The 26,565-nt window shown below is 49.3% G+C and overlaps 1 protein-coding gene across 10 annotated transcripts in view; it reads right to left on the bottom strand.

The window, feature by feature from the left end:
- HUWE1 (HECT, UBA and WWE domain containing E3 ubiquitin protein ligase 1) overlaps positions 1-24,591 on the bottom strand; it is a 430,355-nt gene extending 405,764 nt beyond the window's left edge. For all 10 annotated transcript variants that reach the window (XM_063936413.1, XM_063936412.1, XM_063936409.1 and 7 more), the window contains exon 1: positions 24,433-24,591. The gene's annotated coding sequence lies outside the window, so the exon portion shown is untranslated. The remainder of the gene's footprint in view (positions 1-24,432) is intronic.
- Between the last annotated feature and the right edge of the window lie 1,974 nt (positions 24,592-26,565).

Below are 26,565 nucleotides of genomic sequence, written 5' to 3'. Positions count from 1 at the left end.
GGGATACCATGTAATCCCCCTCCTCCAGGCTTGCAATAATCGCCCTGAGCGATTCCATCTTGAACTTGAATTTTTTTATATGTGTTTAAGGATTTCAAATATAAAATGGGTCTCACCGTACCGTCCGGTTTCGGTACGACAAACAGTGTGGAATAGTAACCCCGTCCTTGTTGAAGTAGGGGCACCTTGACTATCACCTGCTGGGAATACAGCTTGTGAATTGCCTCTAGCACAGTCTCCCTGCCTGAGGGAGTTGTCGGCAAGGCAGATTTGAGGAAACTGCGGGGGGGAGACGCCTCGAATTCCAGCTTGTACCCCTGAGATACTACTTGAAGGATCTAGGGATCCACCTGTGAGCGAGCCCACTGATCGCTGAAATTTTTGAGGCAGCCCCCCACCGTACCTGGCTACGCCTGTGGAGCCCCCCCGTCATGCGGTGGACTCAGAGGAAGCGGGGGAAGAATTTTGATTCTGGGAACTGGCTGACTGGTGCAGCTTTTTCCCTCTTCCCTCGTCTCTGTGCACAAAGGAAGCGCCTTTTACCCGCTTGCATTTCTGAAGCCGAAAGGACTGTACCTGAAAATACAGTGCTTTCTGAGGCTGTGAGGAAACCTGAGGTAAAAATTTTTCCTTCCCAGCTGTTGCTGTGGATTCGAGGTCCCAGAGACCATCCCCAAACAATTCCTCACCCTTATAAGGCTCTATGTGCCTTTTAAAGTCAGCATCACCTGTCCAGTGTCGGGTCTCTAATAACCTCCTGACAGAATGGACAATGCATTAATTCTGGATGCCAGCCGGCAAAATATCCCTCTGTGCATCCCTCATATATAAGACGACGTCTTATGTTCGCAAAATAGTATCCCTGTTTGACAGGGTTACAGACCACGCTGCAGCAGCACTATCTGCAGGTCTCAGTCTAGTACCCGAGTGTGTAAATACAGACTTCAGGATAGCCTCCTGCTTTTTATCAGCAGGTACCTTCAAGTGGCCGTATCCTAAGACGGCAGTGCCACCTTTTTTGACAAACGTGTGAGCGCCTTATCCACCCTAGGGGATATCTCCCAGCGTAACTTATCCTCTGGCGGGAAAGGGTACGCCATCAGTAACTTTTTAGAAATTACCAGTTTCTTATCGGGGGAACCCACGCTTTTTCACACTTCATTCACTCATTTGATGGGGGAACAAAACACTGCCTGCTTTTTCTCCCCAAACATAAAACCCTTTTTTAGTGGTACTTGGGTTAATGTCAGAAATGTGTAACACATTTTTTATTGCCGGGATCATGTAACGGATGTTCCTAGTGGATTGTGTATATGTCTCAACCTCGTCGACACTGGAGTCAGACTCCGTGTCGACATCTGTGTCTGCCATCTGAGGGAGCGGGCGTTTTTGAGCCCCTGATGGCCTTTGAGACGCCTGGGCAGGCGCGGGCTGAGAAGCCGGCTGTCCCATAGCTGTTACGTCATCCAGCCTTTTATGTAAGGAGTTGACACTGTCGGTTTATACCTTCCACCTATCCATCCATTCTGGTGTCGGCCCCACAGGGGGCGACATCACATTTATCGGCATCTGCTCTGCCATCACATAAGCCTCCTCATCAAACGTGTCGACACAGCCGTACCGACACACCGCACACACACAGGGAATGCTCTGACTGAGGACAGGACCCCACACAGCCCTTTGGGGAGACAGAGAGAGAGTATGCCAGCACACACCAGAGCGCTATATAATTTAGGGATTAACACTATATGAATTTTTCCCAATAGCTGCTTGTATATACAATATTGCGCCTAAATTTAGTGCCCCCCCTCTCTTTTTAACCCTTTGAGCCTGAAAACTACAGGGGAGAGCCTGGGGAGCTGACTTCCAGTTGCACTGTGAAGAGAAAATGGTGCCAGTGTGCTGAAGGAGATAGCTCCGCCCCTTTTTCGCGGACTATTCTCCCGCTTTTTTATGGATTCTGGCAGGGGTAATTACCACATATATAGCCTCTAGGGCTATATATTGTGGTATTTTTGCCAGCCAAGGTGTTTTTATTGCTGCTCAGGGCGCCCCCCCCCTAGCGCCCTGCACCCTCAGTGACCAGAGTGTGAAGTGTGTATGAGGAGCAATGGCGCACAGCTGCAGTGCTGTGCGCTACCTTGGTGAAGACTGATGTCTTCTGCCGCCGATTTTCCGGACCTCTTCTTGCTTCTGGCTCTGTAAGGGGGACGGCGGCGCGGCTCCGGGACCGAACACCAAGGCCAGTTCCATGCGGTCGATCCCTCTGGAGCTAATGGTGTCCAGTAGCCTAAGAAGCCCAAGCTAGCTGCAAGCAGGTAGGTTCGCTTCTTCTCCCCTTAGTCCCTCGCTGCAGTGAGCCTGTTGCCAGCAGGTCTCACTGTAAAATAAAAAACCTAATTATATACTTTCTTTCTAGAAGCTCAGGAGAGCCCCTAGTGTGCATCCAACCTCGGCCGGGCACAAAATCTAACTGAGGCTTGGAGGAGGGTCATAGTGGGAGGAGCCAGTGCACACCAGGTGACCTAAAAGCTTTCTTTAGTTGTGCCCAGTCTCCTGCGGAGCCGCTATCCCCATGGTCCTTTCGGAGTTCCCAGCATCCACTAGGACGTCAGAGAAAACACTGCTGCATTTGTGCAAATAAATCAGTGTATGGGCACTCTTTTTTTTTAAGTTTGTAAATGAGTAATAGCATTTTGGCCTGCTGTCTCTTAATTAATGTTGTATAGATAGCCGATAGACCGTTCAACCAAGTGACACTGGGGTATCAATAAAGTTGGTGAATGCAGTCACAGCTTTACCATTCTCCAGCACTTCTATAGGTTGCCCATAGTAACATTAAAAGTGCTAAAGCCTTTCTAAGAAAGCATTTACATTTCATGAGTTTGTATAAAAGGTACCTTAATACTCTTTATTTGGATGTATGTGTTTGGAACTTACACTAAGACCAAGCAGACATGACAATTGGCTATACAGTGCTGCATATTCTCCTTGAAGCTTGGTGCCCATAAAATAATTAAAGACAACATACCAAAAGTCTAACATCACAGATTTTGTTCTCGCATTCCATTGAGGTGTGCAGGAAAATAAGAATTTACTTACCGATAATTCTATTTCTCGGAGTCCGTAGTGGATGCTGGGGTTCCTGAAAGGACCATGGGGAATAGCGGCTCCGCAGGAGACAGGGCACAAAAAAGTAAAGCTTTAGGATCAGGTGGTGTGCACTGGCTCCTCCCCCTATGACCCTCCTCCAAGCCAGTTAGGTACTGTGCCCGGACGAGCGTACACAATAAGGGAGGAATTTTGAATCCCGGGTAAGACTCATACCAGCCACACCAATCACACCGTACAACTTGTGATCTAAACCCAGTTAACAGTATGATAACAGCGGAGCCTCTGAAAAGATGGCTCACAACAATAATAACCCGATTTTTGTAACTATGTACAAGTATTGCAGATAATCCGCACTTGGGATGGGCGCCCAGCATCCACTACGGACTCCGAGAAATAGAATTATCGGTAAGTAAATTCTTATTTTCTCTATCGTCCTAGTGGATGCTGGGGTTCCTGAAAGGACCATGGGGATTATACCAAAGCTCCCAAACGGGCGGGAGAGTGCGGATGACTCTGCAGCACCGAATGAGAGAACTCCAGGTCCTCTTTTGCCAGGATATCAAATTTGTAGAAATTTACAAACGTGTTCTCCCCTGACCACGTAGCTGCTCGGCAGAGTTGTAATGCCGAGACCTCTCGGGCAGCCGCCCAAGATGAGCCCACCTTCCTTGTGGAATGGGCCTTAACCGATTTAGACTGTGGCAGGCCTGCCTCAGAATGTGCAAGTTGAATTGTGTTACAAATCCAACGAGCAATCGACTGCTTAGAAGCAGGCGCACCCAACTTGTTGGGTGCATACAGTATAAACAGCGAGTCAGATTTTCTGACTCCAGCTGTCCTGGAACATATTTTCAGGGCCCTGACAACTTCTAGCAACTTGGAGTCCTCCAAGTCCCTAGTAGGTGCAAGGCACCACAATAAGCTGGTTCAGGTGAAACACTGACACCACCTTAGGGAGAGAACTGGGGACGAGTCCGCAGCTCTGCCCTGTCCGAATGGACAAACAGATATGGGCTTTTTTGAGAAAAAACCACCAATTTGACACTCGCCTGGTCCAGGCCAGGGCCAAGAGCATGGTCACTTTTTATGTGAGATGCTTCAAATCCACATATTTGACTGGTTTTAAACCAATGTGATTTGAGGAGGCACAAAAAAGGGTTTTGTATATGCAATACTCCCTTGACAAACTTCTGGACTTCAGGAACTGAAGCCAATCCTTTCTGGAAGAAAATTTACAGGGCCGAATTTGAACCTTAATGGACCCCAATTTGAGGCCCATAGACACTCCTGTTTGCAGGAAATGCATGAAACGACCGAGTTGAAGTTTCTTTGTGGGGCCTTCCTGGCCTCACACCACGCAACATATTTTCGCCACACGTGGTGATAATGTTGTGCGGTCACCTCCTTTCTGGCTTTGACCAGGGTAGGAATGACCTCTTCCGGAATGCCTTTTTTCCCTTAGGATCCGGCTTTCCATCTCCATGCCGACAAACGCAGCTGCGGTAAGTCTTGGAACAGACATGGTACTTGCTGAAGCAAGTCCCTTCTTAGCGGCAGAGGCCATAAGACCTCTGTAAGCATCTCTTGAAGTTCCGGGTACCAAGTCCTCCTTGGCCAATCCGGAGCCATGAGTATAGTTCTTACTCCTCTACGTCTTATAATTCTCAGCACCTTAGGTATGAGAAGCAGAGGAGGGAACACATACACCGACTGGTACACCCACGGTGTTACCAGAACGTCCACATCTATTGCCTGAGGGTCTCTTGACCTGGCGCAATACCTGTCCCGTTTTTTGTTCAGACGGGACGCCATCATGTCCACCTTTGGTATTTCCCAACGGTTTACAATCATGTGGAAAAAACTTCTCAATGAAGTTTCCACTCTCCCGGGTGGAGGTCGTGCTGAGGAAGTCTGCTTCCCAGTTTCCATTCCCGGGATGAAAAACTGCTGACAGTGTTATCACATGATTTTCCGCCCAGCGAAAAGTCCTTGCAGTTTCTGCCATTGCCCTCCTGCTTCTTGTGTCGCCCTGTCTGTTTACGTGGGCGACTGCCGTGATGTTTTTCCCACTGGATCAATACCGGCTGACCTTGAAGCAGAGGTCTTGCTAAGCTTAGAGCATTATAAATTTACCCTTAGCTCCAGTATATTTATGTGGAGAAAAGTCTCCATACTTGATCACACTCCCTGGAAATTTTTCCCTTGTGTGACTGCTCCCCAGCCTCTCAGGCTGGGCTCCGTGGTTACCAGCATCCAATCCTGAATGCCGAATCTGCGGCCCTCTAGAAGATGAGCACTCTATAACCACCACAGGAGAGACACCCTTGTCCTTGGATATTGGGTTATCCGCTGATGCATCTGAAGATGCGATCCGGACCATTTGTCCAGCAGATCCCACTGAAAAGTTCTTACGTGAAATCTGCCGAATGGAATTGCTTCGTAGGAAGCCACCATTTTTACCAGGACCCTTGTGCAATGATGCACTGTTTTTAGGAGGTTCCTGACTTGCTCGGATAACTCCCTGGCTTTCTCTTCCGGGAGAAACACCTTTTTCTGGACTGTGTCCAGAATCATCCCTAGGCACAGCAGACGTGTCGTCGGGATCAGCTGCGATTTTGGAATATTTAGAATCCACCTGTGCTGATTGTAGCAGTATCCGAGATAGTGCTACTCCGACCTCCAACTGTTCCCTGGACTATGCCCCTATCAGGAGATCGTCCAAGTAAGGGATAATTTAGACGCCTTTTCTTCGAAGAAGAATCATCAATTCGGCCATTACCTTGGTAAAGACCCCGGGGTGCCGTGGACAATCCAAACGGCAGCGTCTGAAACTGATAGTGACAGTTCTGCACCACGAACCTGAGGTACCCTTAGTGAGAAGGGCAAATTTGGGACATAGAGGTAAGCATCCCTGATGTCCCGGGACACTATATAGTCCCCTTCTTCCTGGTTCGTTATCACTGCTCTGAGTGACTTCATCTTAATTTGAACCTTTGTAAGTGTTCAAAAAAAAATTTTTAGAATAAGTCTCACCTAGCCTTCTGGCTTCAGTACCACAATATAGTGTGGAATAATACCCCTTTTCTGTAGTAGGAGGGGTAATTTAATTGTCACCTGCTGGGAATACAGCTTGTGAATTTTTTCCCATACTACCTCCTTGTCGGAGGGAGACTTGGTAAAGCAGACTTCAGGAGCCTGCGAAGGGGAAACGTCTCGACATTCCCATCTGTACCCCCGGGATACTACTTGTAGGATCCAGGGGTCCTGTACGGTCTCAGCGCCATGCTGAGAACTTGTCAGACGCGGTGAAACGCTTCTGTTCCTGGGAATAGGCTGCCTGCTGCAGTCTTCTTCCCTTTTCTCTATCCCTGGGCAGATATGATCTTATAGGGACGAGAGGACTGAGGCTGAAAAGACGGTGTCTTTTTCTGCAGAGATGTGACTTAGGGTAAAAAACGGTGGATTTTCCAGCAGTTGCCGTGACCACCAGGTCCGATGGACCGACCCCAAACAAGTCCTCTTCCTTTATACGGCCATACTGTGCCGTTTGGAATCTGCATCACCTGACCACTGTCGTGTCCATAACATCTTCTGGCAGTTATGGACATCGCGTTTATTCATGATGCCAGAGTGCAAATATCCCTCTGTGCATCTCGCATATATAGAAATGCTCTATAGTCAATAAAATACTGTCCCTGTCAAGGGTATCAATATTTTTAGTCAGGGAATCCGACCAAGCCACCCTAGCTCTGCACATCCAGGCTGAGGCGATCGCTGGCCGCAGTATAACACCAGTATGTGTGTATATACTTTTTATTATATTTTCCAGCCTTGTCAGCTGGTCCTTGAGGACGGCCCTATCTATAGACGGTACCGCCACTTGTTTTGATAAGCGTGTGAGCGCCTTATCCACCTTAAGGGGTGTTTCCCAACGCGCCCTAACTTCTGGCGGGAAAGGGTATACCGCCCATAATTTTCTATCGGGGGGAACCCACGCATCATCACACACTTTATTTAATTTATCTGATTCAGGAAAAACTATGGTAGTTTTTTCACATCCCACATAATACCCTCTTTTGTGGTACTTAGTATCAGAAATACGTAACACCTCCTTCATTGCCTTTAACGTGTGGCCCTAATAAGGAATACGTTTGTTTATTCACCGTCGACACTGGATTCAGTGTCCCTGTCTGTGTCTGTGTCGACCGACTAAAGTAAACGGGCGTTTTAAAACCCTTGACGGTGTTTTTGAGACGTCTGGACCGTACTGTTTGTCGGCCGTCTCATGTCGTCAACCGACCTTGCAGCGTGTTGACATTATCACGTAATTTCCTAAATAAGCCATCCATTCCGGTGTCGAATCCCTAGAGAGTGACATCACCATTACAGGCAATTGCTCCGCCTCCTCACCAACATCGTCCTCCTACCTGTCGACACACACGTACCGACACACAGCACACACACAGGGAATGCTCTGATAGAGGACAGGACCCACTAGCCCTTTGGAGAGACAGAGGGAGAGTTTGCCAGCACACACCAAAAACGCTATAATTATATAGGGACAACCTTATATAAGTGTTTTCCCTTATAGCATCTTAATATATATATAAGCATATCGCCAAATTAGTGCCCCCCCTCTCTGTTTTAACCCTGTTTCTGTAGTGCAGTGCAGGGGAGAGCCTGGGAGCCTTCCCTCCAGCCTTTCTGTGAGGGAAAATGGCGCTGTGTGCTGAGGAGATAGGCCCCGCCCCTTTTTCGGCGGCCTCGTCTCCCGCTCTTAACGGATTCTGGCAGGGGTTAAATATCTCCATATAGCCTCCGGGGGCTATATGTGAGGTATTTTTAGCCAAAATAGGTATTCATTTGCCTCCCAGGGCGCCCCCCTCCCAGCGCCCTGCACCCTCAGTGACTGCCGTGTGAAGTGTGCTGAGAGGAAAATGGCGCACAGCTGCAGTGCTGTGCGCTACCTTTAGAAGACTGAGGAGTCTTCTGCCGCCGATTCTGGACCTCTTCTTACTTCAGCATCTGCAAGGGGGCCGGCGGCAAGGCTCCGGTGACCATCCAGGCTGTACCTGTGATCGTCCCTCTGGAGCTGATGTCCAGTAGCCAAGAAGCCAATCCATCCTGCACGCAGGTGAGTTCACTTCTTCTCCCCTAAGTCCCTCGTTGCAGTGATCCTGTTGCCAGCAGGACTCACTGTAAAATAAAAAACCTAAGCTAAACTTTCCTAAGCAGCTCTTTAGGAGAGCCACCTAGATTGCACCCTTCTCGGCCGGGCACAAAAATCTAACTGGGTTGGAGGAGGGTCATAGGGGGAGGAGCCAGTGCACACCACCTGATCCTAAAGCTTTACTTTTTTGTGCCCTGTCTCCTGCGGAGCCGCTATTCCCCATGGTCCTTTCAGGAACCCCAGCATCCACTAGGACGATAGAGAAATTCTGGTCTATTGTCACCACAATTAGCAGTTATGTGCTAACACATCACTCCCTATAAATGGTCAGCAGTCTATTGGTGTATTCTGTTACTCACGATATGTTTTTAAATGCACTTCTAAGGGGTATGCAGCAAAGTTAATGACGTGGACTGTTGCAATGTGTCACTACACAACACCGCGGCCATCGCATTAAATCACTCCCAATGGGGTCAATTCTATTCAGCGACAGTTGAATAGCGCTGGGAATTAGTTCCTGATGCTATTCAATTCAGCTCCAGTTAAGTTGGCGATGGCCCGTTATCGCCGACTAAACAGGTTGAATTGTCAGGAGAACGGGCATTCTCCGACTTAACTCCCCGGCGCGAGGCTCATTCCCGACAGAATCAGCCTCACGCAGCAGCACTTTTGTTGGGTTTCTTTTCTCATCCCCCAGGGATGAGATTAGAATTCCCGACAATTGAGGGTCACTCGTCGCTGTATTGAATAGCGCCAGGAGCAAACTCCCGGCGCTATTCAACTGTCGCTGAATAGAATTGACCCCATTGAATCCATCAGAACGTACTGTTTATGACTTGTCTCAGGATTTAACTTTTAGGATATGCTCAAAAGTCTATTCACATACAGCCACTGACGTCTACAAATAATTCAGAATTGCTGTGACCGTCCGAACAATAAATAAAAATATATTATCCAACATAAGCGTGGCATTGGGAATTGTCCTAAAGTGACAGGAGATCAGGGGCGATATTCAATTGGGTTATTTTTTTAATTGTGCTGATCGCGTCCAAAGATGTTGGGTTTAGCCGCGTAAAGCAGCCAAACGCAATCCCATCTGTGAGCCCAAACGAGTCACTTTTTCACTCATTTCAGCTCCTCACCCGCGGGGACTGCTAGCTGAAATAATAAGAATTTACTTACCGATAATTCTATTTCTCATAGTCCGTAGTGGATGCTGGGGACTCCGTAAGGACCATGGGGAATAGCGGCTCCGCAGGAGACTGGGCACATCTAAAGAAAGCTTTAGGACTATCTGGTGTGCACTGGCTCCTCCCCCTATGACCCTCCTCCAAGCCTCAGTTAGGATACTGTGCCCGGACGAGCGTACACAATAAGGAAGGATTTTGAATCCCGGGTAAGACTCATACCAGCCACACCAATCACACCGTATAACCTGTGATCTGAACCCAGTTAACAGCATGATAACAGAGGAGCCTCTGAAAGATGGCTCACAACAATAATAACCCGATTTTTGTAACAATAACTATGTACAAGTATTGCAGACAATCCGCACTTGGGATGGGCGCCCAGCATCCACTACGGACTATGAGAAATAGAGAAAATAAGAATTTACTTACCGATAATTCTAACGTCCTAAGTGGATGCTGGGGACTCCGTAAGGACCATGGGGATTATACCAAAGCTCCCAAACGGGCGGGAGAGTGCGGATGACTCTGCAGCACCAAATGAGAGAACTCCAGGTCCTCCTCAGCCAGGATATCAATTTTGTATAATTTTACAAACGCATTTGCTCCTGACCAAGTAGCTGCTCGGCAAAGTTGTAAAGCCGAGACCCCTCGGGCAGCCGCCCAAGATGAGCCCACCTTCCTTGTGGAGGGGGTATTTACAGATTTTTGGCTGTGGCAGGCCTGCCACAGAATGTGCAAGCTGAATTGTACTACAAACCCAACGAGCAATAGTCTGCTTAGAAGCAGGAGCACCCAGCTTGTTGGGTGCATACAGGATAAACAGCGAGTCAGATTTCCTGACTCCAGCCGTCCTGGAAACATATTTTCAGGGCCCTGACCACGTCTAGCAACTTGGAGTCCTCCAAGTCCCTAGTAGCCGCAGGCACCACAAATAGGTTGGTTCAGGTGAAACGCTGAAACCACCTTAGGGAGAAACTGAGGACGAGTCCTCAATTCCGCCCTGTCCGAATGGAACATCAGATAAGGGCTTTTTCAGGATAAAGCCGCCAATTCTGACACGTGCCTGGCCCAGGCCAGGGCCAACAGCATGACCACTTTCCATGTGAGATATTTTAACTCCACAGATTTAAGTGGTTCAAACCAATGTGACTTTTGGAACCCAAAACTACATTGAGATCCCAAAGTGCCACTGGAGGCACAAAAGGAGGCTGTATATGCAGTACCCCTTTTACAAACGTCTGAACTTCAGGGACTGAAGCTAGTTCTTTTTGGAAGAAAATTGACAGGGCCGAAATTTGAACCTTAATGGACCCCAATTTCAGGCCCATAGACACTCCTGTTTGCAGGAAATGTAGGAATCGACCCAGTTGAATTTCCACCGTCGGGCCTTACTGGCCTCGCACCACGCAACATATTTTCGCCAATTGCGGTGATAATGTTTTTGCGGTTACATCCTTCCTGGCTTTGATCAGGATAGGGATGACTTCATCCGGAATGCCTTTTTTCCTTCAGGATCCGGCGTTCAACCGCCATGCCGTCAAACACAGCCGCGTTAAGTCTTGGAACAGACAGGGTCCTTGCTGGAGCAGGTCCCTTCTTAGAGGTAGAGGCCACGGATCCTCCGTGAGCATCTCTTGAAGTTCCGGTTACCAAATCCTTCTTGGCCAATCCGGAGCCACGAATATAGTGCTTACTCCTCTCCATCTTATCAATCTCAGTACCTTGGGTATGAGAGGCAGAGGAGGGAACACATACCCTGACTGGTACACCCACGGTGTTACCAGAGCGTCTACAGCTATTGCCTGAGGGTCCCTGGACCTGGCGCAATACCTGTCGAGTTTTTCCCAACGGTTTATAATCATGTGGAAGACTTCTGGGTGAAGTCCCCACTCTCCCGGGTGGAAGTCGTGCTGAGGAAGTCTGCTTCCCAGTTGTCCACTACCGGAATGAATACTGCTGACAGTGCTATCACATGATTTTCCGCCCAGCGAAGAATCCTTGCAGCTTCTGCCATTGCCCTCCTGCTTCTTGTGCCACCCTGTCTGTTTACGTGGGTGACTGCCGTGATGTTGTCCGACTGGATCAACACCGGCTGACCTTGAAGCAGAGGTCTTGCTAAGCTTAGAGCATTGTAAATGTCCCTTAGCTTCAGGATATTTATGTGAAGTGATGTCTCCAGGCTTGACCATAAGTCCTGGATATTCCTTCCCTGTGTGACTGCTCCCCAGCCTCGCAGGCTGGCATCCGTGGTTACCAGGACCCAGTCCTGAATGCCGAATCTGCGGCCCTCTAGAAGATGAGCACTCTGCAACCACCACAGGAGGGACACCCTTGTCCCTGGTGACAGGGTTATCCGCTGATGCATCTGAAGATGCGACCCGGACCATTTGTCCAGCAGGTCCCACTGGAAAGTTCTTGCGTGGAATCTGCCGAATGGGATTGCTTCGTAGGAAGCCACCATTTTACCCAGAACCCTTGTGCATTGATGCACTGAGACTTGGCTCGGTTTTAGGAGGTTCCTGACTAGCTCGGATAACTCCCTGGCTTTCTCCACCGGGAGAAACACCTTTTTCTGGACTGTGTCCAGGATCATCCCTAGGAACAGAAGACAAGTCGTCGGAACCAGCTGCGATTTTGGAATATTGAGAATCCAACCGTGCTGCAGCAACACTACCTGAGATAGTGCTACACCAACCTCCAACTGTTCCCTGGATCTTACCCTTATCAGGGAATCGTCCAAGTAAGGGATAACTAAAATTCCCTTCCTTTGAAGGAATATCATCATTTCGGCCATTACCTTGGTAAAGACCCGGGGTGCCGTGGACCATCCATACGGCAGCGTCTGAACTGATAGTGACAGTTCTGTACCATAAACCTGAGGTACCCTTGAGAAGGGTAAATTTTGACATGAAGGTAAGCATCCTTGATGTCCCGAGACATCATGTAGTCCCCTTCTTCCAGGTTCGCAATCACTGCTCTGAGTGACTCAATCTTGAATTTGAACCTCTGTATGTAAGTGTTCAAAGATTTTAGATTTAGAATCGGTCTCACCGAGCCGTCCGGCTTCGGTACCACAACAGTGTGGAATAATACCCCGTTCCCTGTTGCAGGAGGGGTATCTTGATTATCACCTGCTGGGAATACAGCTTGTGAATGGCTTCCAAAACTGTCTCCCTGTCAGAAGGAGACATCGGTAAAGCCGACTTTAAGAAACGGCGAGGGGGAGACGTCTCGAATTCTAATTTGTACCCCTGAGATATCACCTGAAGGATCCAGGGGTCTACTTGCGAGTGAGCCCACTGCGCGCTGAAATTCATTGAGACGGGCCCCCCACCGTGCCTGATTCTGCTTGTAAAGCCCCAGCGTATACTGAGGGCTTGGCAGAGGCGGGAGAGGGTTTCTGTTCCTGGGAACTGGCTGATTTCTGCAGCCTTTTTCCTCTCCCTCTGTCACGGGGCAGAAATGAGGAACCTTTTGCCCGCTTATCCACGAAAAGACTGCGCCTGATAATACGGCGTCTTCTCATGTTGAGAGGCGACCTGGGGTACAAACGTGGATTTCCCAGCTGTTGCCGTGGCCACCAGGTCTGAAAGACCGACCCCAAATAACTCCTCCCCTTAATAAGGCAATACTTCCAAATGCCGTTTGGAATACGCATCACCTGACCACTGACGTGTCCATAACCCTCTACTGGTAGAAATGGACAACGCACTTAGACTTGATGCCAGTCGGCAAATATTCCGCTGTGCATCACGCATATATAGAAATGCATCTTTCAAATGCTCTATAGGCAAAAATATACTGTCCCTATCTAGGGTATCAATATTTTCAGTCAGGGAATCCGACCACGCCAACCCAGCACTGCACATCCAGGCTGAGGCGATTGCTGGTCGCAGTATAACACCAGTATGTGTGTAAATACATTTTAGGATACCCTCCTGCTTTCTATCAGCAGGATCCTTAAGGGCGGCCATCTCAGGAGAGGATAGAACCCTTACAAGCGTGTGAGCGCTTTATCCACCCTAGGGGGTGTTTCCCAACGCACCCTAACCTCTGGCGGGAAAGGATATAATGCCAATAACATTTTAGAAATTATCAGTTGTTATCGGGGGAAACCCACGCATCATCACACACCACATTTAATTTCTCAGATTCAGGAAAACTACAGGTAGTTTTTCCTCACCGAACATAATACCCCTTTTTGGTGGTACTCGTATTATCAGAAATGTGTAAAACATTTTCCATTGCCTCAATCATGTAACGTGTGGCCCTACTGGAAGTCACATTTGTCTCTTCACCGTCGACACTGGAGTCAGTATCCGTGTCGGCATCTATATCTGCCATCTGAGGTAACGGGCGCTTTAGAGCCCCTGACGGCCTATGAGACGCCTGGACAGGCACAAGCTGAGTAGCCGGCTGTCTCATGAAAACCACTGTCTTTTATACAGAGCTGACACTGTCACGTAATTTCTTCCAACAGTTCATCCACTCAGGTGTCGACCCCCTAGGGGGTGACATCACTATTACAGGCAATCTGCTCCGTCTCCACATCATTTTTCTCCTCATACATGTCGACACAAAAGTACCGACATACAGCACACAGGGAATGCTCTGATAGAGGACAGGACCCCACTAGCCCTTTGGGGAGACAGAGGGAGAGTTTGCCAGCACACACCAGAGCGCTATATATATATATATATATATATATATACACACAGGGATAACCTTATATAAGTGTTTTTCCCCTTATAGCTGCTGTATAGTTAATACTGCGCCTAATTTGTGCCCCCCTCTCTTTTTTAACCCTTTCTGTAGTGTAGTGACTGCAGGGGAGAGCCAGGGAGCTTCCCTCCAACGGAGCTGTGAGGGAAAATGGCGCCAGTGTGCTGAGGAGATAAGGCCGCCGATAAGGGGGCGGAGCCTATCACCCGTTTTTTTATGTATTTTGGCAGGGGTTAAATGCATCCATATAGCCCAGGAGCTATATGTGATGCATTTTTTGCCATCCAAGGTGTTTATTATTGCGTCTCAGGGCGCCCCCCCCAGCGCCCTGCACCCTCAGTGACCGGAGTGCGAAGTGTGCTGAGAGCAATGGCGCACAGCTGCAGTGCTGTGCGCTACCTTGTTGAAGACAGGACGTCTTCTGCCGCCGATTTTCCGGACCTCTTCTGCCTTCTGGCTCTGTAAGGGGGCCGGCGGCGCGGCTCTGGGACCCATCTAAGCTGGGCCTGTGATCGTTCCTCTGGAGCTAATGTCCAGCAGCCTAAGAAGCCCAATCCACTCTGCACGCAGGTGAGTTCGCTTCTTCTCCCCTTAGTCCCTCGATGCAGTGAGCCTGTTGCCAGCAGGTCTCACTGAAAATAAAAAACCTAAACTAAAACTTTCACTAAGAAGCTCAGGAGAGCCCCTAGTGTGCACCCTTCTCGTTCGGGCACAGAGATCTAACTGAGGCTTGGAGGAGGGTCATAGGGGGAGGAGCCAGTGCACACCAGATAGTCCTAAAGCTTTCTTTAGATGTGCCCAGTCTCCTGCGGAGCCGCTATTCCCCATGGTCCTTACGGAGTCCCCAGCATCCACTTAGGACGTTAGAGAAAATAAGAATTTACTTACCGATAATTCTATTTCTCGTAGTCCGTAGTGGATGCTGGGGACTCCGTCAGGACCATGGGGATAGCGGCTCCGCAGGAGACAGGGCACAAAAGTAAAAGCTTTAGGATCAGGTGGTGTGCACTGGCTCCTCCCCCTATGACCCTCCTCCAAGCCTCAGTTAGGATACTGTGCCCAGACGAGCGTACACAATAAGGAAGGATTTTGAATCCCGGGTAAGACTCATACCAGCCACACCAATCACACCGTACAACTTGTGATCTGAACCCAGTTAACAGCATGATAACAGCGGAGCCTCTGAAAAGATGGCTCACAACAATAATAACCCGATTTTTGTAACAATAACTATGTACAAGTATTGCAGACAATCCGCACTTGGGATGGGCGCCCAGCATCCACTACGGACTACGAGAAATAGAATTATCGGTAAGTAAATTCTTATTTTCTCTGACGTCCTAAGTGGATGCTGGGGACTCCGTCAGGACCATGGGGATTATACCAAAGCTCCCAAACGGGCGGGAGAGTGCGGATGACTCTGCAGCACCGAATGAGAGAACTCCAGGTCCTCCTCAGCCAGGGTATCAAATTTGTAGAATTTTTCAAACGTGTTTGCCCCTGACCAAGTAGCAGCTCGGCAAAGTTGTAAAGCCGAGACCCCTCGGGCAGCCGCCCAAGATGAGCCCACCTTCCTTGTGGAATGGGCATTTACATATTTTGGCTGTGGCAGGCCTGCCACAGAATGTGCAAGCTGAATTGTACTACACATCCAACTAGCAATCGTCTGCTTAGAAGCAAGAGCACCCAGTTTGTTGGGTGCATACAGGATAACAGCAAGTCAGTTTTCCTGACTCCAGCCGTCCTGGAAACCTATATTTTCAGGGCCCTGACAACATCTAGCAACTTGGAGTCCTCCAAGTCCCTAGTAGCCGCAGGTACCACAATAAGCTGGTTCAGGTGAAACGCTGACACCACCTTAGGGAGAAACTGGGGACGAGTCCGCAGCTCTGCCCTGTCCGAATGGACAATCAGATATGGGCTTTTGTGAGACAAAGTCGCCAATTCTGACACTCGCCTGGCCGAGGCCAGGGCCAACAGCATGGTCACTTTCCATGTGAGATATTTCAAATCCACAGATTTGAGCGGTTTAAACCAATGTGATTTGAGGAATCCCAGAACTACGTTGAGATCCCACAGTGCCACTGGAGGCACAAAAGGGGGTTGTATATGCAGTACTCCCTTGACAAACTTCTGGACTTCAGGAACTGAAGCCAATTCTTTCTGGAAGAAAATCGACAGGGCCGAAATTTGAACCTTAATGGACCCCAATTTGAGGCCCATAGACACTCCTGTTTGTAGGAAATGCAGGAATCGACCGAGTTGAAATTCCTCCGTGGGGGCCTTCCTGGCCTCACACCATGCAACATATTTTCGCCAAATGCGGTGATAATGTTGTGCGGTCACCTCCTTCCTGGCTCTGACCAGGGTAGGGATGACCTCTTCCGGAATGCCTTTTTCCCTTAGGATCCGGCGTTCAACCGCCATGCCATCAAACGCAGCCGCGGTAAGTCTTGGAACAGACATCATCCTTGCAGGAGCAAGTCCCTTCTTAGTATCTCTTGAAGTTCCGGGTACCATCTTGGCCAATCCGGAGCCACGAGTATAGTTCTTACTCCTCTCCGTCTTATAATTCTCAGTACCTTGGGTATGAGAGGCAGAGGAGGGAACACATACACCGACTGGTACGCCCACGGTGTTACCAGAGCGTCCCAGCTATTGCCTGAGGGTCTCTTGACCTGGCGCAATACCTGTCCAGTTTTTTGTTCAGACGGGACGCCATCATGTCCACCTTTGGTCTTTCCCAACGGTTCACAATCATGTGGAAGACTTCCAGATGAAGTCCCCACTCTCCCGGGTGGAGGTCGTTCCTGCTGAGGAAGTCTGCTTCCCAGTTGTCCACTCCCGGAATGAACACCGCTGACAGTGTTATCACATGATTTTTCGCCCAGCGAAGAATCCTTGCTGCCATTGCCCTCCTGCTTCTTGTGCCGCCCTGTCTGTTTACGTGGGCGACTGCCGTGATGTTGTCCGACTGGATCAGCACCGGTTGACTTTGAAGCAGAGGTCTTCCTAGGCTCAGAGCATTGTAAATTGCCCTTAGCTCCAGTATATTTATGTGGAGAGAAGTCTCCAGACTTGACCACACTCCTTGGAAATTTCTTCCCTGTGTGACTGCTCCCCAGCCTCTCAGGCTGGAATCCGTGGTCACCAGAACCCAGTCCTGAATGCCGAATGTGCTGCCCTCTAGTAGATGAGCACTCTGCAGCCACCACAGAAGAGACACCCTTGTCCTTGGAGACAGGATTATCCGCTGATGCATCTGAAGATGCGATCCGGACCATTCGTCCAGCAGATCCCACTGAAAAATTCTTGCGTGAAATCTGCCGAATGGAATCGCTTCGTAAGAAGCCACTATTTTTCCCAGGACTCTTGTGCATTGATGCACTGACACTTGGCCTGGTTTTAGGAGGTTTCTGACTAGCTCGGATAACTCCCTGGCTTTCTCCTCCGGGAGAAACACCTTTTTCTGGACTGTGTCCAGAATCATCCCTAGGAACAGCAGACGTGTCGTTGGAAACAGCTGCGATTTTGGAATATTTAGAATCCACCCGTGCTGTCGTAGAACTACTTGAGATAGTGCTACTCCGACCTCCAACTGTTCTCTGGACCTTGCCCTTATCAGGAGATCGTCCAAGTAAGGGATAATTAAGACGCCTTTTCTTTGAAGAATCATCATTTCGGCCATTACCTTGGTAAAGACCCGGGGTGCCGTGGACAATCCAAACGGCAGCGTCTGAAACTGATAGTGACAGTTCTGTACCACGAACCTGAGGTACCCTTGGTGAGAAGGGCAAATTGGGACATGGAGGTAAGCATCCTTGATGTCCAGGGACACCATATAGTCCCCTTCTTCCTGGTTCGCTATCACTGCTCTGAGTGACTCCATCTTGATTTGAACCTTTGTATGTAAGTGTTCAAAGATTTCAGATTTAGAATAGGTCTCACCGAGCCGTCTGGCTTCAGTACCACAATATAGTGTGGAATAATACCCCTTTCCTTGTTGTAGGAGGGGTACTTTGATGATCACCTGCTGGGAATACAGCTTGTGAATTGTTTCCAATACTGCCTCCCTGTCGGAGGGAGACGTTGGTAAAGCAGACTTCAGGAACCTGCGAGGGGGGAGACGTCTCGAATTTCCAATCTGTACCCCTGGGATACTACTTGTAGGATCCAGGGGTCCACTTGCGAGTGAGCCCACTGCGCGCTGAAACTCTTGAGACGACCCCCCACCGCACCTGAGTCCGCTTGTACGGCCCCAGCGTCATGCTGAGGACTTGGCAGAAGCGGTGGAGGGCTTCTGTTCCTGGGAAGGGGCTGCCTGCTGCAGTCTTCTTCCCTTTCCTCTACCCCTGGGCAGATATGACTGGCCTTTTGCCCGCTTGCCCTTATGGGGACGAAAGGACTGAGGCTGAAAAGACGGTGTCTTTTTCTGCTGAGATGTGACTTGGGGTAAAAAAGGTGGATTTTCCAGCTGTTGCCGTGGCCACCAGGTCCGATGGACCGACCCCAAATAACTCCTCCCCTTTATACGGCAATACTTCCATGTGCCGTTTGGAATCTGCATCACCTGACCACTGTCGTGTCCATAAACATCTTCTGGCAGATATGGACATCGCACTTACTCTTGATGCCAGAGTGCAAATATCCCTCTGTGCATCTCGCATATATAGAAATGCATCCTTTAAATGCTCTATAGTCAATAAAATACTGTCCCTGTCAAGGGTATCAATATTTTCAGTCAGGGAATCCGACCAAGCCACCCCAGCGCTGCACATCCAGGCTGAGGCGATCGCTGGTCGCAGTATAACACCAGTATGTGTGTATATACTTTTTAGGATATTTTCCAGCCTCCTATCAGCTGGCTCCTTGAGGGCGGCCGTATCTGGAGACGGTAACGCCACTTGTTTTGATAAGCGTGTGAGCGCCTTATCCACCCTAAGGGGTGTTTCCCAACGCGCCCTAACTTCTGGCGGGAAAGGGTATAACGCCAATAATTTTCTATCGGGGGAAACCCACGCATCATCACACACTTCATTTAATTTATCTGATTCAGGAAAAACTACAGGTAGTTTTTTCACACCCCACATAATACCCTTTTTTGTGGTACTTGTAGTATCGGAAATATGTAACACCTCCTTCATTGCCCTTAACATGTAACGTGTGGCCCTAATGGAAAATACGTTTGTTTCTTCACCGTCGACACTGGAGTCAGTGTCCGTGTCTGGGTCTGTGTCGACCGACTGAGGTAAATGGGCGTTTTAAAGCCCCTGACGGTGTTTGAGACGCCTGGACAGGTACTAATTGGTTTGCCGGCCGTCTCATGTCGTCAACCGACCTTGCAGCGTGTTGACATTATCACGTAATTCCCTAAATAAGCCATCCATTCCGGTGTCGACTCCCTAGAGAGTGACATCACCATTACAGGCAATTGCTCCGCCTCCTCACCAACATCGTCCTCATACATGTCGACTCACACGTACCGACACACAGCACACACACAGGGAATGCTCTGATAGAGGACAGGACCCCACTAGCCCTTTGGGGAGACAGAGGGAGAGTTTGCCAGCACACACCAAAACGCTATAATTATACAGGGACAACCTTATATAAGTGTTTTCCCTTATAGCATCTTAATATATAATAATATCGCCAAATAAGTGCCCCCCCCTCTCTGTTTTAACCCTGTTTCTGTAGTGCAGTGCAGGGGAGAGCCTGGGAGCCTTCCTAGCAGCGGAGCTGTGTAGGAAAATGGCGCTGTGTGCTGAGGAGAATAGGCCCCGCCCCCTTTTTGGCGGGCTTCTTCTCCCGTTTTTCTGACAACCTGGCAGGGGTTAAATACATCCATATAGCCCCAGAGGCTATATGTGATGTATTTTTAGCCAGCATAGGTACTTTCATTGCTGCCCAGGGCGCCCCCCCAAGCGCCCTGCACCCTCAGTTACCGTTGGTGTGAAGTGTGCTGAGAGCAATGGCGCACAGCTGCCGTGCTGTGCGCTACCTTAAGAAGACTGGGAAGTCTTCAGCCGCCGATTTCTGGACCTCTTCTCTCTTCAGCATCTGCAAGATGGTCGGCGGCGCGGCTCCGGTGACCCATCCAGGCTGTACCTGTGATCGTCCCTCTGGAGCTAGTGTCCAGTAGCCTAAGAAGCCAATCCATCCTGCACGCAGGTGAGTTCACTTCTTCTCCCCTAAGTCCCTCGTTGCAGTGAGCCTGTTGCCAGCAGGACTCACTGAAAATAAAAAACCTAACAAAACTTTTACTCTAAGCAGCTCTTTAGGAGAGCCACCTAGATTGCACCCTTCTCGGCCGGGCACAAAAACCTAACTGAGGCTTGGAGGAGGGTCATAGGGGGAGGAGCCAGTGCACACCACCTGATCCTAAAGCTTTTACTTTTGTGCCCTGTCTCCTGCAGAGCCGCTATCCCCATGGTCCTGACGGAGTCCCCAGCATCCACTTAGGACGTCAGAGAAATTGTGCTAACAGAGCAATAGCACCGTTGGGCGCCATCTACTGGCTGCTCAAACAAATTAATCTTGCCCGTGCCCAATGTGCCAATTGTCCATACTGATGAGTTCCAGCTTTTACCTGGGACCCAGCGGCTGAAGCAGTTTCACTTTCACTGACCCTATTTAACTGGGCAGACGTTGCCACGGCTATGATATGATTATAGATTATCTGTAGTTTATATACTGGGCAATGCCAATCATTTTCTCCAAAATGTCAGTTTCCATTTACTGCAAACGTTAATAAAAAAATTAGTAAACGAAAACAAAATTTTCAGCAATACTGAAAGGAAATACAGGACTAAAGACTACTGTGGTTATTACCACTCTAAAAAATGTTCACTTTCTACATTTCAATTAAAGAATACATACACAACTAAGAAGGAGAACTAAATTGTTTTTGTGGGTGGCAGTAGGTAATGGGCGCCAGACAAGGCAATTCAATTGCTGTACCAATCAGACGCAACTGCATTATTTGTCGCACCCAACTGCAATAGGTTTAGGCGCATATGGGGGTCAATTCTATTCGGCAACTTAAGAATAGCTCCGGGAATTAGCTCCCGACGCTATTCAATTCAGCTCCAGTTAAGTCGGCGATGTCCCGTTCTCGCCGACTAAACAGGTTGAATTGTCGGGAGAACGGGCATTCTCCGACTTAACTCCCCGGCGCGAGGCTGATTCCCGACAGAAACAGCCTCGCGACGGCCGCGAGGCAGCACTTTTGTCGGGTTTCTTCTCTCATCCCCCGGGGATGAGAGAAGAATTCCCTACAATTGCGGGTCACTAGCAGCTGAATTGAATAGCGTCGGGAGCTAATTCCCGGCGCTATTCTTAAGTTGCCGAATAGAATTGACCCCATGGTGCCAATTCAATTGTTTTGGGCACCTACTTTTACAGTCTAAAAACTGGACTGGCCGAACAATTTAATTGCGACTTGTACATGCATGTCGCGCCCTAACAGGGTTTAGCTTGACGCCCAAAGCGAGAGCCGACTTAGCGCACATTTCTTCTCGCACATTAGAAGACTGCAAGAAGAAGCGTCACCCCCCACTGCTACCAGGTATATAAACGGGGCAACAATTAAATTGCTTCATTTTACGCCCCTAAGCTGTAGCCAAGGGGTAAAACAATTGAATTTTCCCCATAAAGCAGCTAAGCTCGTGCAAAGTCCTGTTTAAGCCCTCCTCAATACTAGTTTGGGCCCTCTACAGCCGACTTTTCACCGATTTCTGCTCGCCACCTCATGAGGCTGCAAAAAGAAACCATGCAGTCACAGCTCAGCAATTTAATACCTACATCTGGCACCCATTGCAAATGACCTTGCTAAAAACAATTTAAAGCCTCCCCTAGGTGCTAAAGACTAAAGCAGCAAGCCAATACATAGGTTACAAAAGACTACAGTGATTAAAAAAAAAAAAAAATGATATTTGTATAAATCCAGCAGTTAAAAAAAAAAAAAAAAATGACATTTTTGCAAAGCAAAGAAAGAAAAAAAAAACAATTATGTCAAACTGTTTTTTATAAGAATAGATCAAAGCCTTTTTTCTAGAACAATGTTTAGGAAATAACTAGACGCTTAACATACAATGCAATGGCTTAGTAAACAAAGAAAGGGCCCTCAAACTGCCCCCAACATACAGGGAGCAATAAATTTCTTACGCGGAAATACAGCTTTCCAGCCAAGACCCAGGAGTTATTCAATTAATTCCCGCTACGTCAACTATTTTGTGTGGGAATGCACAAGATGTGCTGCGTTAATCAGCTTCTCCCTTGCTAAGTGCTGCACATGATGTAGTTACGGCGCACCTGGCACTCGCAAACAGCCCAGAAGCCCTATATAACATGGATTTCTGCTCATACCCGAGTAGGATGCAGAAATCCACGATAAATGCAACTTCGAGGTTAGTCGCTGGAATTAATTGAACAGCTCCTGAGCACTTAACTTGGGAGCTAAACTCCCCCTTAAGTATTTAATCATGCCCATAGTTTACGTTCCATCCTTTTAATATATTATTCCCTTTTACTCTGGCGTATGCCACCTACACAATTATGCCTTGTGAGTAAACTGTATCCAATATCAGACTTAGATTTGGCATAATCCAAATGTGTCCTCATACAACTAGCCTTTTTGGTCCGTATAACGCAAGACGCCTGGCGCAACGTGGATGTTACATCACACTCCCATGCTTGTGTGCCTTCTCCTTAGTTGTGCATCTTTGGGGGGCGATTCAAATGTTTTCCCCCGTGGCTACCACTAGGGGGTGCAAAACGGGGGAACACAATTGTTACTGCGTTTTGACATCCGTTAGCCGCAGGGGTGACATTTCTCCTGTAGTTCGCAGCTAAACCCTATTTGGGCACTCGATCAGTGCAGCAATTGAATTGCTCTGATGGGCACCCCCAAAAAAAAAAAAAAACACTTCAATCACCCCCTTAATATGCCCATACTATACTAAGCACTTTGTATTATTTTTGTCACAAAGAAATCTAAAGTCGAGATTAAAATGTGTATTTTAGGAAAAAGTCACATGGTGCAGCTACGCGCATGCCAAACAGGGCTTATTGGAGGATAGGTGTACGTAGACAACATATTTATGTAAACCTCTATACACACCTTACTACTAGTCATTGGAGATTGTTTACTATACCCCATATGGAATTCAGGGGCAGATTTATTAAGCTCGGTGAAGTGATAAATTGGAAGGTGATAAAGGACCAGCCAGTCAGCTCCTGTCATTTTTCAAACCCAGCCTGTGACATGGCAGTAAGGACATTGGCTGGTCCTTTATCACCTTCCACTTTATCACGTCACCGAGCTTAATAAATCTGCCCCGCAGCTACAAAAAAGGCAGCGAGAACATTAGGAGCCCTGAAAAGAAGTTCCTTATAACTGTACTATACCCAATTCCCACGTCCTTGCCATGTCTCAGCCATTGGGCAAAAATCGCCAAAACACAACTTTACCAAAATTTAAGCCCAAAAAGAAAATGATCGAATATGTACAAGCGCAACAACCCCCAATACAGATAGGAACTACCAATGCTGTACATAAATTAACAGTAATTAGGTCTAAAAACAATTGACAGTAATAAAACAGGGTGGCAGAGATTTGTATGAAAATGGATAAATTCCGTGAAAACGGGCACCAAAGGGATATATATATATATATATATATATTGTATATCTCTCTCAGCAGAGGGGGATCCTGCCAGGGGCTGGAGGGGAAGCCCGGGATCACGTGACGGCCTCGCCGGAGGCACGGGCAGGCTGATGATGGAGCCGGCGTAAAAGAGCTGGGTCATGGTCAGAGCCCGCAGCGGGAGCCGACCGGGACAGGGCGCAGCAGTGGCGCAGGCAGGAGCAGCGAGGCTCGGCCACAGCGGTCTGGGCAGGGAGGAAGCCGCAGTCAGAGGCCTAGGCCTAGCCGGTGCGTGTTAGGGCTGCCCGGGGAGGGGAGGTAGGAGAGGCCGGGGATGCGGGAGGAGGAGGCCGCGGGGAAGGGGAGGCGGATGAGAGGCCGCAGAGCGGATGTGAGCTGCCGGTCTCTGGGCGACGGGTGACAGGAGCAGCGCAGGAGGGGGGAGGAGGCCGCCAGGGCCAGTGAGGCGCCGGGAGTAGCGGGGACAGGAGGCCGCCCCCGTGTGTCGGACGCCTCGGCCTAGCGTTCGGCTCTCCCCCTGCGCGGCACTCGCCGTCCCTCCCCGCGGGACTGGCGGGCCCTTTTTTTACCTGGTACGTTCAGCTCCGAGCTCCGGACGCCGCCGCCATCTTACACCAGCCCGAAGCCCTTACTACAGAGTGACGGCTGCTGCTGGACCCCTGAGCGCAAGAGCCGCGGCACCCGCTTGTCTCGCGAGAACTCCCCCTTGTCAGCAGGACGGCCCTGTGCACGTATCGCGAGACTTGGGCTCCCCTGGCCGTGGTGAGGTGACGGCGGTCTCGCGAGAGCTCCCCAGCACCAGGATACGGGATTTTTTTTATTTTTATTTTTTTTTACATTTTTTTTTCTTCACCACTGACAACCTCGCGAGAACTCCCCTCCCCCTTCCTCCTCCTCTACTTACCGCGCTGGTGGCTTCCCTGATGGAACTCAGCGCGTCTTCGCAAGTCTCGTGATCTCTGCATCGCACGCGCGGCTCTCGCGGTGTTTCCGCCTGACATGATGAGTGTGTGTGGATACGATACCCGTATAGAAGGCGGGTAGTGTGCGACCCGTGTTCCCGCAGTTCCTCACAGTACACACTCACCGTGGGGAATAGCTCACTTTGGGGGAGAGGTATCAAACCTTGGATAGAGATAAGGTGCCAGCCAATTGGCGTCTGTCATGTTACAGCCTGTTTGAAAAAGATGAAAGAAGCTGATTGGGTGGGACTTTATCTCTCTCTCTACTTTATCTCCTGTCATGCTTTGATACATCCCCCCCCGCTATATAAGCCAGCCAGTCCCGTCCCCCGTTTCCCCTTTCTGTGAACATAGCTCACTGCTGTCCCCTGCTGGTCAGCTCATGAGTTGGGAGGGTATGTAGCCAGCTACTACAAGGGAATGTGTCTATTTTGCCTTCAGTAACCTACCTGATGCACTTACTGGTACTGCTTTTACTTTGCAATAGCAGGTCGCACTTGGGACTTGTGCACAACTCCTTCCCAGGGGTGTGACCTGCTTGAGACCCCATTCAGAGTGGGGACACCAACCCGGCATATTGCCGGGTTGTTGACGTTTGAGGAAGCGGCACCTCTCCCTATAGTGTGAATTGGTCCCGGGTCGCATCAGCTAGGCTACCCGTTCACTCTGCACTTCAGCCCAGGAATAACCTGCTTTGCTTTTCTCTGACGTCCTAGTGGATGCTGGGACTCCGTCAGGACCATGGGGATTAGCGGCTCCGCAGGAGACAGGGCACAAAAATAAAAGCTTTAGGACTAGGTGGTGTGCACTGGCTCCTCCCCCTATGACCCTCCTCCAAGCCTCTGTTAGGTTTTTGTGCCCGTCCGAGCAGGGTGCAATCTAGGTGGCTCTCCTAAAGAGCTGCTTAGAAAAAGTTATTAGGTTTTTTATTTTCAGTGAGTCCTGCTGGCAACAGGCTCACTGCAACGAGGGACTTAGGGGAGAAGAAGTGAACTCACCTGCGTGCAGGATGGATTGGCTTCTTAGGCTACTGGACACCATTAGCTCCAGAGGGATCGAACACAGGCCCAGCCATGGAGTCCGGTCCCGGAGCCGCGCCGCCGACCCCCTTGCAGATGCCGAAAAGTGAAGAGGTCCAGAAACCGGCGGCAGAAGACTTTTCAGTCTTCATGAGGTAGCGCACAGCACTGCAGCTGTGCGCCATTGTTGTCAGCACACTTCACACCAGCGGTCACTGAGGGTGCAGGGCGCTGGGGGGGGGCGCCCTGGGCAGCAATGATAATACCTTGTTCTGGCTAAAAATACATCACATATAGCCCCTGGGGCTATATGGATGTATTTAACCCCTGCCAGGTCTCACAAACACCGGGAGAAGAGCCCGCCGAAATAGGGGGCGGGGCCTATCTCCTCAGCACACAGCGCCATTTTCCTGCACAGCTCCGCTGCGAGGAAGGCTCCCAGGACTCCCCTGCACTGCACTACAGAAACAGGGTAAAAAAACAGAGAGGGGGGGCACTTTTTTGGCGATATTGATATATTAAGCTGCTATAAAGGAAACAACACTTCTGTAGGGTTGTTCCTATATATTTATAGCGCTTGGGTGTGTGCTGGCAAACTCTCCCTCTGTCTCCCCAAAGGGCTAGTGGGGTCCTGTCTTCGATAAGAGCATTCCCTGTGTGTCTGCTGTGTGTCGGTACGTGTGTGTCGACATGTATGAGGACGATGTTGGTGTGGAGGCGG

This window comes from Pseudophryne corroboree, chromosome 8, assembly GCF_028390025.1.
Source record: "Pseudophryne corroboree isolate aPseCor3 chromosome 8, aPseCor3.hap2, whole genome shotgun sequence".
In the NCBI taxonomy this organism is placed as follows: Eukaryota; Metazoa; Chordata; class Amphibia; order Anura; family Myobatrachidae; genus Pseudophryne; species Pseudophryne corroboree.
The sequence above is the reverse complement of the archived record's forward strand: the minus strand, read 5'-3'. Positions and strand labels throughout refer to the sequence as shown.